Here is a 13,488-nt window from a genome sequence, read left to right as displayed (position 1 = left end):
GAATATCAGTGTGTTCGTGTTCGTCAATAAATGTTAATTTTTTTAATAACATGATTAACGAAAACAGAGTCACTGAGCATTTAAACCTTATGGGAACTAAAAAATATCTTTCTTAATTTATGTAATATCTCAAGAATTTGTCGACCAACCGGTTCGCCAATCTTAATGCTCGTTAAAATTTTTATATTTAAATATTTTATGCAATTCCTACTTTAATAGCTTCATCAAAATATTTTAAAACTTCAAATTTTGATAGTCATATAATTCACTAATAATATTATAAAGGCCTTCAGTCATAACGTAATATGTATCTCTCTAATTTTCTGTTAACACCCGTAGAATTTATGTTGTAAATTAAAGTGGAAAGAATTAATCTGCAATTAATATAATAATATTTTTTACTGAAACAAAGAATTTTTTTATAATCTGATTAATGAAAATAGAGTCACTCAGCGTTTAAACTTTATGGGCACTAAAGAATATCCTTTTCAATTTACGTATTATCTCAGGAATTTGTCAACAAAATTTTCTTAGATTCATCATGAGCAGATCGATTCATTAACAATGTTTACTTTTAAATGCATCAAACACTAAGAAAATGAAACGAATCGTTTAAAATAGACGGTTTAAAACAGGTTTTAAAAAAACTACTTAAAAACGATGCACTTAAAACTATAAGCATATACAAAAAATATATTACTAACATAAATACATTTTAATTACAAAAACATGCAACGAACCTAAAAAAAATTTAAATCCAGTCCGCATCGGTTGATAATAATTCGTCAACACAATGCGAAATTCAGAACACAAAGCGCATGCGTGAATTTTCAACGCCAGTTACGTAACGCAAATACGTGATTTTTTTTCTACGCCAGTTGGGGTAACGCTATGCGGATTAGAAATTTTTAATTTCCTTTATTCTGTTTTATTTTTATTCAAAAGTTCTTCAGAATGAATCTGCAGGATCGATTAATTAACAATGTTTAATTTTAAATGCATCAAACATTAAGAAAATAAAACAGAATCGTTTGAAATAATCCGCCGAAAAATACTAACCCTAGCCTCATTACTGTTGGGAGAAAAAAACCCCGGAAGCCTTACTCATTTGGCGGTGGCAAAAATGGAAGATTTTTTTGGCGGAAAAGTTGGCGGTGGGGAAAATGAAAGATTTTTTTGGCGGGAAAGTTAGTTTTTAATTAATAATTAAAATTCTAATTAAAATTTCAAAAAAAGGGACCCCAGGTGCACATTTCCGACCTCTAAGGTATACATGTACCAAATTTGATAGCTGTATGTCAAATGACCTGGCCTGTAGAGCGCCAACACACACACACACACACACACACACACACATTGAGCTTTATTATAAGTATAGATATAGATAACATTCTAGAAAGGGAAGAGTAGGTATAAAGTAGCCATCACTTGATGGTATGTCTGCCGTTCAGGAATGATCATACGAAATAAAATTCATGGAAATTGGTAAAGTGGTTATGCTAGAAGGAGAAGGGGGTCTTTTCAAATGTTTGCATCCAATGAAATATTCATGAAATAGTGTTTTTGTTGTCGGAAATTGATACAAGTTATAAATGGATAGAATTCACAATTGGCGATGCATTAAAATATCATGGGCATCCATATGAAATAAAATAGAGGAAATGAGAAGAATAGTTTTTATTTAGATAAATCTGCTATTCTAGCCGCAAAATAGAAGTAGTTGCAATATTTTTATGATTTGAAATTAAGTCTTCTGGTTCCTTAACAAATGACTTACTCATTTTTTCAGTGGACTGTGCTAATATAATTCAATACCTTACTATCAGGATTATTCAAAAATTATTTTCCTGATTTACTGACGAAAAAGAAGTAAGAAATTCTATTACCAAAAATAGACATATGAAAATATATATATATATATATATATATATATATATATATATATATATATATATATATATATATATATATATATATACACGATGAAAAAATAAATTAACCGTATTGAAATATCATACTTTTATTAAACTAAATGTTTATGAAAAGATAAAAGTGAGTTTCTAATAGAAAAGGGGAAAAATTATATCAAATAAAAATTTGAATCAAAATAACATTAACCGCTTGAGTTTAGATCAAATTTTAATTTTACATTCCTAAAAATGTATTGGTATATTTTATAAATTATATAAGTTGTTCAAATTTAACCTTTGAAATTCGGGTTTCAAAAGGTCAGGATCTTTATAATATATTCGAAAATAAATGAACTAATATAACTCGCATCCGCTATAAATAATATTTGCTATGTGAAAAATTAAAGAAATTGAAGGGGAAAAAATGACTTAGAAAAACCTAATACATGCAATTATTTATTGCAGTTAAATTAATATTCAGTGGAGTAATCACATGCAGTTTTTTAATAAAAATTATGACCTTTAAAATATCATTAAAAAATAACTCAATTAATATAACTTTTTCCATTTCTAAATGAAATTTTTATGTAAAAAAATAAATCAGTAGAAATTAAAAAAAAACGGCTTAGAAAACAAAATATATGTCTGGAATTATTTACTCAAGTTTAATTAAGGAGTTAAATTAATAACTAATAAATCACAGAGAAATTAATTAAAAGTATTCATTCATTGGTTATTTGCATCCAAACCATGTTGCACTCTAGTTCTTATTAAAATCTCTTTAGAATAATTTAAAAACTGAGATGAACTGTGAAGCAATATATTTAAAGGATACAGATGGCATCATAGTTCCGACTAGATTAATGTAAAACAATATCTCTAATTTCTCACACAACTTCGGCGTTCTTGTGTTTTAAATCTTTAATTTACGAGTTTTATCTCTTATATCCAAGACTTTTTCCAATTCACATATGTATCGCTATTTCTTTCAATAAAAGGGTGCAACAAACACTTTAATTATATACGCGAGGCTCAAGATTATTGTGATTTAGATTTAATGTAACTTTTTTAAATTAAAGATTAAAGCATCAACTATTTTGAAATTTGATGGATGAGTTTGATGCAACATTGGATATTAAGAGATTTAGAGCCGAATTTAAGCATACAATGTTTACAATTTATTTAATGAAATATACTTCCATTTAATTAAAAACATTTCACATGTCCTGGAAATTAATGATTTTCTATGTGAAATTTCGCAAATAATCTTTGTCTACCATTTAGCCACTTTTAGATCTTAAAACTAGGTTTAACCGTGAGTTGGTAGATACCTATATCTACCAAAGGGGGCAAAATGACCCTTTTTGGTATTTAATAAGAAAAAATATAAATTGGCCTATCTATTATGAAGTTAAAGTAGAAAAAAACTTTTATATTTTTAATATATTTATTGAAATATGGTGTGATGAAAAGGCAGCTCCTCTAATTTTATTTACTAAAAAATGTGTTTATTTTCTAATATATGTCTTCAAGATCATTATTCTTTTACCATCATCTTCTACCAAAACAGTGACTCGCATTTCTTCTTACAATAATATCTTCTATTTGATTGACTTTCGGCTTCGGCTTCTTGCTTCTTATATACACACATTTTACTGCCGGAGTCTTGGCATAGGGGTAGCGCGTCTTCCCTGTAATCTGGGCGTCCCGGGTTCGAGTCCCGATTTGGGCATGGTTGTTCTTCTGTTGTTCTATCTGTGAGATGTGTGGATGTGCCCTCCTGTAAAAAGGGGTTGTGCAAGCGAATGAGTGATGCGTGAGTGGCAAAGTCGTACTCTTGGCCCTAGTTGGCGCTGCTATAAAAAATAAGAGACGTCCCCCTCAGGCTTAAATCGCTGTCTTCGTAACAGTGGGCTTGTCAGTGGCAAGTGCCATAAGAAACAAACAAACACATTTTACTAACACGCACTTATTTTTATATTTATACCTATATCTAAGTTCGCCCCTATCAAGCCGTTACATATTTAAATATAAATTTATGTATTCTCAACATTATTTATTCGAGCGATCAAAATGGCCCCTTCGGTAAAAGTAGGTATACTATAGACATTCCTCCGAAACTAAAAAAAAGATTTGTGATTATATGTCTTTAAAAGTAAGTAAAAATTAATAAAAATATTCTCAGAAAATACTTCAATAATTTCCTTGAAGCAAACTAACGAAAAGTTTTCTCAGAGGGATCAAAATGATCCCTTCGGTAAAAGTAGATATATTATATATATTCCTCCAAAACTAAAAGATAAGATTTGTGATTATACGTCTTATAAAAGTAAATTAAAATAGTCTCATGAAATACAACAATGGTTTTCATGAAGAAAATTAGAAAAAAGTTTTCTCAGAGGGGTTAAAATGACCCCTTGGTAAATCTAGTGTTAAACAAGAGTATCCATCATTAAACATAACGTGTTTCCACTTGCATCGAATCATTGGAGATACGGATGAGATGATGTCCTAAACATGAAGGATGTCCAAATTCAATAAATGGTGGCCACGACGTATGAAAAGGATCACCCATTTAACAATTCCCCTTCCTTCATAGTTAACTCAACTCAATTAAAGAACCCCTCTAAAGTACGAATGGTCTCTTCAGAGCATTCGTCCCCGTCAATAGTTCTGTCAGTAGAAATTTCCTGGGACACACCAATCCCCAGACGAATACTCTAGCAGTGCACCCCTGTTTTATCAACCCGAGTGTGTGGAGTTCGTTATTCATTAGCGAATTATGTGCTGCTCTAACATTTCGAATTTCGTTTATTCAAAAATCTATTTTAACTAGGGGTGTCGATGCACACCTTAGAGAGAAAGGGTGGATGATTTATTATGCAAGTATTGACCTTTGTTGCAGTGAAAGCTTATTATGTATTAGGGTAATGGATTCTTTAAAAGGATGAGCTTAATTACCGGTTTTGTGGAAGTTGAAGAATTTTAACCCTCTAAGGGTTCCACACGTATTTCGACGTAGCCCCATAGATGTCTTTAAAGTGCACTGCACGCATTTTAACGTAGGGTAACGAACGATGCAAATTGGTTCTGCACGGAAAATCACGTAGGGGGCATACTGAACCGAAAATGGTGTCGACGTATTTTAACGTATTTCTTTCCCCCTACAAGTTTCGACATCTTGATGAATTGGAGGGGAGACAACACAATGAAGTTTTACGGCCATTTATGGATGTCGCTGGATCTGAGGGCCCGAAGATTGCTTTAGGCATAGGGCATTGTGATGGTGTCGGCGTTAGGGAGGAACGAAAGCTCGTTCAAGAAAAGAGGAACATGAATTTTTCCCCAAATGTGTGTCCCTTAATGCTCTATGTGGACTTAGATTTAAATTACATTTGGCTTCAATAGTATTTCTTTGATATAGCTTATTTGATCGAAATGTTGTTTTAAAGTTCCATTAAAGTATTTTTCAAAATGCAGTTTTATCCTCACTTATGATTAAACATCGCATTTAATTATTAGGAACTCGGAGGGATATATTTGAAAAATCGCCCTATATATATAGTTAATACATTAAATATATTTCTCATTCTTAGTTCAACTATTTTTATAATGCAAATTTATATTTTTTACACTAATCTCTACCTCCAATTATTTTTCTTCGTTCAAAGTAAACAGATAAACTGAATTTTGTGTTTTAAAACAGTCGTAAATTTCAAAAACATAATAAAGATATTATTATATTGTTTCTCTTTTCAGATTTACATCGTATAAAAATATCGAATTGTGTGTCCGAATTTTTATAATGCGACTCCTTTTTAAAGTTCCTTAACGAACTGAATAAAATAATTTCTTTCCAAGTCGTAAAAGAAACAACAAAAAGATCTTTTAAAAAATTATTTCTATTCTGAAAGATATTAATATTAGTTTAGTTTTTAATATTTAGTTAGGTATTAATATTAGTTTAGTTGTTAATGATTAGTTACTAGTATTTATACCTTGATGTAGATGAAAACAAATAGCAAAATAAATTGAATCAAATGTTTGAATAATTTTGTTAGGAACATTAAGACACTGATAACATCGTAAAAGTCTTTAACACAGCAAATTATCTTAAGATTTTTTTTTTCTTTATCAAAGAAGATATATTTCTTAGATAAAGTAATAGATTTATAAAATCTAAAAAAATAGGAATTTCAAAAATTCTATATTTATTTTACAGTACTTTGAAGCATTTTTTTTTTTTTGTTAATATGCTAATGAAAATTCTTCATTAAAGCTTAAAATCTGAGTGGATAAATGAGACAGCTTTTGATGAATCTTGTGCAAAGTGCAGCAAGATTTTTAATTACATGTTTTTAAGGACGTTCTAATGCAAAATAATGCAGATAAATGCTTCAATGGTGCACGGACAATAAATTATTTTTGAATATTTAAAAGTGTAACATTCATAGTTATGCCCTGAAATCATAACCTGTTATTTACTCGTGTAAAATAAAGGATTATACATTACTTCACACAGATTTTGTTATGGGAGTGTTACTTATGGAACAAAATTTCATAAACTGCACACATTGGGGCAGGATCAACCTTAAAAGTTGCGGGGTCCAAACTAGAAAACAAATTTTATCAATACTTTATTATTATTATTATTATTAAAAGCAATCTAAGGATTTGCAATCAAGGTAAAGATCAATGCTATTATTTACCTCTCTACTTTCTCCTATGCATATGCTTATGAGTGCAGCGGTATCCGCATTTCTTTAGAATAGAATCAAGTATAAATTAGGTACGTCTTCCTATCCTTTTAGATTGGAGCAAAAATTCGATACATATTTGTAATAATGATGTCAAAGCAAAGAACCAAATTTCATTTATCTATTTTTTGTAATTTTAAATGATTAATCAAACACTCACGAATAGACAGACTTACGGATAATTAATCCTTTTACAAATTATATTTAAAAAAATTAATATAAATCTACATTTTGATAAAATTGCATGATACATTTAACTGATCTAGTCGCTTTTGTTTTGGGGTATCATACTCACGCATTCACGGTCAGATAGATTTTCCATCAGCCAGTTTCATCTAATATTTGAGATAAGATTACATTTAAGTTAATTGCAATTAATTTATGAAAATTGCAATACGTTGCCGTACGAGACAGAAAGAATTTAAAAGTTATCCCAAATGTTTTGCATGGAATGATTCCAAGGGTACATGCTCTGCCTTTTTAACCCTAGCTATTGAATTGAGAGGAGGTCAAAAAAGGTTAATAAAGGGATTTAAATGGTTGAAAAAAGTGGATAAGCCATATCCAGTATGCTGTATTAATCTGAAATTTAAGAAACAATTGTTTGTTTTTTAAGTCAATTATATAAATAAATACTTGTTATGCAAATTTTCCAAACATTTTAACAAGTTTCTAAAAAAGGCTGAATTTTTTAATCTACGTTATTACGTTTAAATATTACACATTTTTAATTCTTAATCTGCTTTTTAATGTTTATAAAAGTTGCATTTAGTTTCCATGCATGTTTCTTAATACATTTAAAATCCAATGTCTATTGCTTTTAGAATCTCAAATGTGTTTAACTTTTAAATTCCCAGTCCACATTACAATATTTTCATAGTTCGGTGATAAAAAAAAATTTTTTTTAATGTTCCTTTTGTATAAAATTCTATTTAATCGGATTTTTTTTTTCTGTGGTGAACATTTACTTTAAATAAATAAATATATAAAAGTCTACTGACTATGTTACAAACCTTGGATACTTTCAAATCCGCTAATAACTAGATTTCCGAATGATTTCAAAATTTCACCCAAGTATATATATAATTCCAATCAGCGCCAACTTCAACCACAAGACCAATTTCATTAATCTTTGCTTTATATGAGAGCTTATAAGCATAGATACATCATAAAAGATCGCATGTCCCTCATCACCTTCCTTCAAGAAAAATATTATATATATATATATATCTTCGCTATATATTCACTAGATTCGTCACATGGCGGCAATTTAAAATTATTTCCAAAACCTTTCGGTGCTTAAGCTGCTCCAACCGATTCTGCCAATTTTTATTTCATATTAAAACTTTTGTCCATTAGATATGTCATCGATGATCGCTTGCTCTCTATGATTTCCCAATTTCAAAATAATAATAATAATAATAAACGTCTGTGGATGATATTGTGGGTGGATACTATTTGTTTTCTTTTAGCATTTCTTTATAATTCCGTTTCTCTGAGTGCTGGAAAATATATGAATATAGAATTTCTGAAACTTGCGAATAAATTTTTTACATCAAATTTTGGTGATAAATTTGCAAAAACCAGGTGTGTGATACGTGCAATTTTTAAATATCGTACAGTAGCAGATATCTTGAATTAATAAGTTTAAAACTGGTTGAATGAAAAGTATCAAACTAGTTTTTCAGATTAGACGAAAATTAGAAAAAACATTTATGTATATTGTATTTTTTTAAAGAAAATTTTAAGCGTTATAAACATATTGAAATTTATGAGTAATAATATACTCCTGCATAATATCTTAAAAGAATTGTTTGTTTGTTTTAGCTGCCTTTGAATGTTTTTGAAAATGACAATTTCATTGAATGTGAACACAAAATGGTGGAAATAGATGAGGGAAAAAATAGAAATAAATGTTGATTGTTTTAAATTTCACTAACTCTTTAAAATCACTAGAACAGTATACAACTTCAAAAATAAATTCTAAATAAAAACATTTGATGTGCATTTACACTGGCACAATTTATAAGGTTTTAAATTGTATATTTCATTATTTTGAATCACTTAAAAACAAAGATGTCATTATTTTTCAATAAAAAATAATGATTATAAACAATATTGAATTCTGATAAAACTGCTACGAGATGTTTCAGGGCCTGGATAACTAATACCTAGGTAGTCAATTATGTGGCTCTAAAATAATATATTTTTTCAGCTGTCCAACCAATTTGCTGATTTGCACTCAAAAATTGTATGTTTTATTATAATAGAAGATGATGCCATTTCTTCTAAAATATAATACATCAGCTCTTTATTGTTATTTAGGCATTTCAGATTAACAGAACTATTTATGATTAGTTCTAATTTTAGACTTATGCTACCGCGTTGCAAATGTTATTGCTCGATACAAAAATATTACAATGATTTATTTAAAAGAATAATAAGGAAATAGGAAGAAAATTTTATCCTACATTGACTGCTCTCTCTCTCTTATATATATATATATATATATATATATATATATATATATATATATATATATATATATATATATATATATATATATATATAATGAAATGAGATCGAATATATAATGAAATTTTTGTTCAACGATTCTGCTGTGCAACGATTCGCAAAGTGCTATTTCAGCGATCGGGGTTGAAAAGAAACAGAAGTCTTCCCATTCACTATTCTTAGAAACCCTCTGATTTTTGTAGCCGTACAAAATAAAGGAAAGCAATAAAATTTGACTTGAATGAGCGGTAATTTGTTCCTACCCTTAGGGACTCTTGACCCCATATGACGTTTGGGGGAAAGCAAAAATTCGGCTAACGCTTTCAGTGCATCTCGTTTGGAAAACCGATGCGCTTTTACAATACATTACTAGTCTGGTGTCACTCGCTTTTCAGAAGTTTCACACGTAAAATGAAACCACCCAGAGGGTTAAAGATTGGAGTATTACATTGAAGGTTTGAAAGGATGTTTCAATGATTCGATTAAGTATTAATTGTTAATATAAAAACAAGCAGAAGTGGTCTTCTCAACTTTTCTCGCATACTTTCCCATAAAGGTGTCATCACTCAGAAGACCTCACGCGGCATTGGCATACAATAATTACGAAATATTAACTTTTGGCATGAATCTAGCATTTTGACTGAATCTATCATTTCATCCTTGGCGAGTTAGTGGCGATGAATCTCTGGCTCACTGATAATAGTAGGCAAAAATCTAATTTGTGTTTTAGACACGTTTTTATCTATCGATTGAAAAACCGATTGCCTTAATGTTGTTTTAAAACGGGATGTTAATGTAACTAAAATGAACTACAGAATAATTCTTTCAGACATTGCATAAATTTAAAAAAAAATGCATTCAATATAAGTTTTTCTCAAAGATTCAAAATTATAATTGCAGTTTTAATTTCCTAAAGTTTTAAATGACGTAAGTAATGCTTTATTTCAGGCACTAAATGAACATCTGAAAAAAATCATGAAATCAAAATTTTATACAATCCTACGATCCTGTATATCATAATCAGTAAAAACATCTTGGCAATCCAACATTTAAATCTTCAGAGGTCAAGCCATCAATATCATTATTTTAAGAGAATCAACAATTTATTATTTTAGACCAATCAGCTTTGGGAAAACATCGAGAGCTGTATAATGTTTTTTATTGATGAAGATCAATGAAAAATTCTATAGAAAAGAAGATCTGATAGAGAAGTAATATTCAAATTTTCATAACTCAATCAGTTTTTGCTGCAAACGAGACAAACTTTCTTCTTTAAAATATTAGTGTCAAAATATTATTTTATTAAATATGGCACACATGACAAGTAGCCATAATAAAATTTTAAATTCGTAATCAGTCAGAACATTTATTAACTTAAACTACATAAAATATTAATATTTACTTCATTTAGAGCATTTTCTTATTCGTTATATATGGTTATTAATAATTATATCGTTATTTGGCCCCCATTACTGACCCAAGCAGCAAGAGAAGTCGCTAAACGATTGGCCAAGCATCGCAGCCATCTGATATACGCCGCCCGTATTTTGCCAATGTCACCTTTGCATTGGCGCGACATCGGATTTTGACCAAATTTTTTTCTGTCGCCTCTGAAGATCGCTTTTTCATCGGGGCGAACTCCTACGGCGACTTAGTGAAAAAGACCGGCTCAAAGCAATCGGCCCATAGTCACCTCGATGTCGGGAAAGTTGCTTTTCATAGGTGGCGCTATGCGAACATATTTTAGAAATTTCCCATGAATCACCTGGCGTGTATTGGATTTTGAAATTCAACCAGCAACGCATACTGTCATTTCAAGAAACTTGGTAAGTGTAAAGTTTTTATTATTATATATTTGTAAATAATATATTATTTATTCTAAATAGTGAATAAAAAAGATTAGTTTTGTTGAAGCCGTTCGAATTCGTTGCTTACCTGAAACATGGAGTTGCACGTGATATTATTAGCGTTAGGCGTAAGCGACCATTATCATTTCTTTTCTTGTTTGTATTCTATTCAAGTGATTTTATTTCCTATCTTTTTTTTTGTGTGTGTGTCTGTTCTTAAATTATTGCAGATATTTTTCCATTTCATTTACAATGCCTTTCCTTTTGTTAACAACAATTTCTAATGAAAAAAGTTTTTTAAAAAATATTAAATTGCGTTCTTATGTTTTGATTTTGCAATAACATTTGTGTTATTAATTTTATTTCGACATAAGGCTAAAAAAATAGATTAGCAAAATATATTTATTGTAAATTAAAAAAAAAAAAAAAATCTTTAAAACTTGCAATTATGTAGTTATATTTGAATACTCTTATGTGAATAGTTTATAATTATTTCACCTTTCATAAAATAGTAACATAAATTTTACACCCATTAGTTTATATTATTTTTCTCTATTGTCCTAAACATTATTATAATATTTGCCTATATAGTTCATTATCAGATTGAAAACATTATCAAGCTTATGAAGTTCTATATATCTATTTTACTCCTTAATTACATATCTCCAATTGTCAACAAATATTTTATTTGTACTTTTAAAAGAAGTGAAAGCTCAATCATTATTCTAATTAAGGAATATGTTTTTTAGGTTCATCAAATCTGCAAAAAGAAGCTCTTTTGCTTGTTAATTACTCATCTCCAATTGTCAACAAATGTTTTATTTGTACTTTTAAATGAAGCGAAATCTCAATTACTATTATAATTGTTTTCTAGGTTCAGCAAAAAGGAAAAATGAAATGTATAAATAAATGTATAATTTTTTATATGTAGCTGAAGATTCAGTTATACATATATATAATATTTATATAAATGTGTGTGGATTTTTAGAAATTTCAAACTCTTCAAGTATTACATAATAAATAAAGTTTAAATAAATTTTTTATAAATTACTTTGTGTCAATATTATTTATTCTTCTAAATTATAAGTCATAGTTTCAGGATTTTGCTTGGGTTTATAAGTCATTACAGAAAAAATTTCAAGTAAATTATTATTTTACTTTGTATTTCTAAAATATTATTTAATGAAGGTCTTTGTAAATAAATTGTTTTGCATAGTTGTTTTTCTTTTCTCCTAAAAATAAAGAGGGGAAAATAATAATTAAAAAAATATTTGTCTAAAGAAATTTTGTATAATTGAAAGTAGTGTTTACATTTTTAGGTATGGAGTTTTTGTGAAATATTCAGAGTTAATCATAGATCAAATTTGGTTCTTGTGCCATTAAACAAAACCAAACTAATCATAGATTTTTAAAAAAATTAGAAATTTGAAGTAAATTGTTAATTTGTGCTTGTAAAATGTTATCAATTGGACATTAGCTAACACTAACATTTGTAATGAGGTATAAAATTTTTTCACCATAAAGTAACTTTGTAAGTTAATAATAAATAAGATTTCGCATAAGTGAAAGAAGTGTTGTATTTTTGTGCATGGAATTTTTGTGAAACATATTTTTCAAATATTCAGAGTTAATCATAGATCAAATTTGGTTATTTTGCCACAAATCTAAACCTCACTAAATATAAATTATGAAAATATTAGAAATTTGAAGTAAGTTATTAAATAAGAAGTAAGTTTGTGCTTGTAAATTGTTGTTTATTGAATATTAGCTAACACTAACATTTATAATGAGGTTTAAAATTAATGCAATATGAAGTAACTCTGTAAATTAATAGTAAATAAAATTTCCTATAATGGGAAGAAGTGTTCCATGTTTGGGTATGGAATTTTTGTGAAATATTCAGTGTTAATCAAAGATCAAATTTAATTCTTGTGCCATAAAACCAAACTAGTCATAGATAATAAAAAAATATTAGAAATTTGAAGTAAATTATTATTTTGTGCTTGTAAAATGTTATCTATTGGACATTAGCTAACACTAAAATTTATAATGAGGCATAAAATTTTTTCATGAAGTAATTTTGTAAAATCAATAGTAAATAGAATCAGTAAAATTGAAAGAAGCGTTACATTTTTGTATATGGAATTTTTATGAAACATATTTGTGAAATATTCGGGGTTTAACATTGATAAAATTTTGTTATTTTGCTACGAATCTAAACCTCACTAAACATAAATTATGAAAATATTAGAAATTTGAAGTAACTTATTAATTTATGCTTGTAAAATATTTTCTATTGAAGAAACATAATAGGAATTATATAATTTAGTGTTTTAAACTATTTTTAACCAATGCATTAAATTTTAGGGTGTTAAAATAGAAATTTGTGTTTTATTCATTATTCTTTAGGAATTATTTGTTTATTGCTCACATTAAGCAATATAAAAGTGTGTATAGTAA

This window comes from Argiope bruennichi, chromosome 11 (assembly GCF_947563725.1).
Source record: "Argiope bruennichi chromosome 11, qqArgBrue1.1, whole genome shotgun sequence".
Taxonomy (NCBI): Eukaryota; Metazoa; Arthropoda; class Arachnida; order Araneae; family Araneidae; genus Argiope; species Argiope bruennichi.
This window is presented reverse-complemented; position numbering follows the sequence as displayed.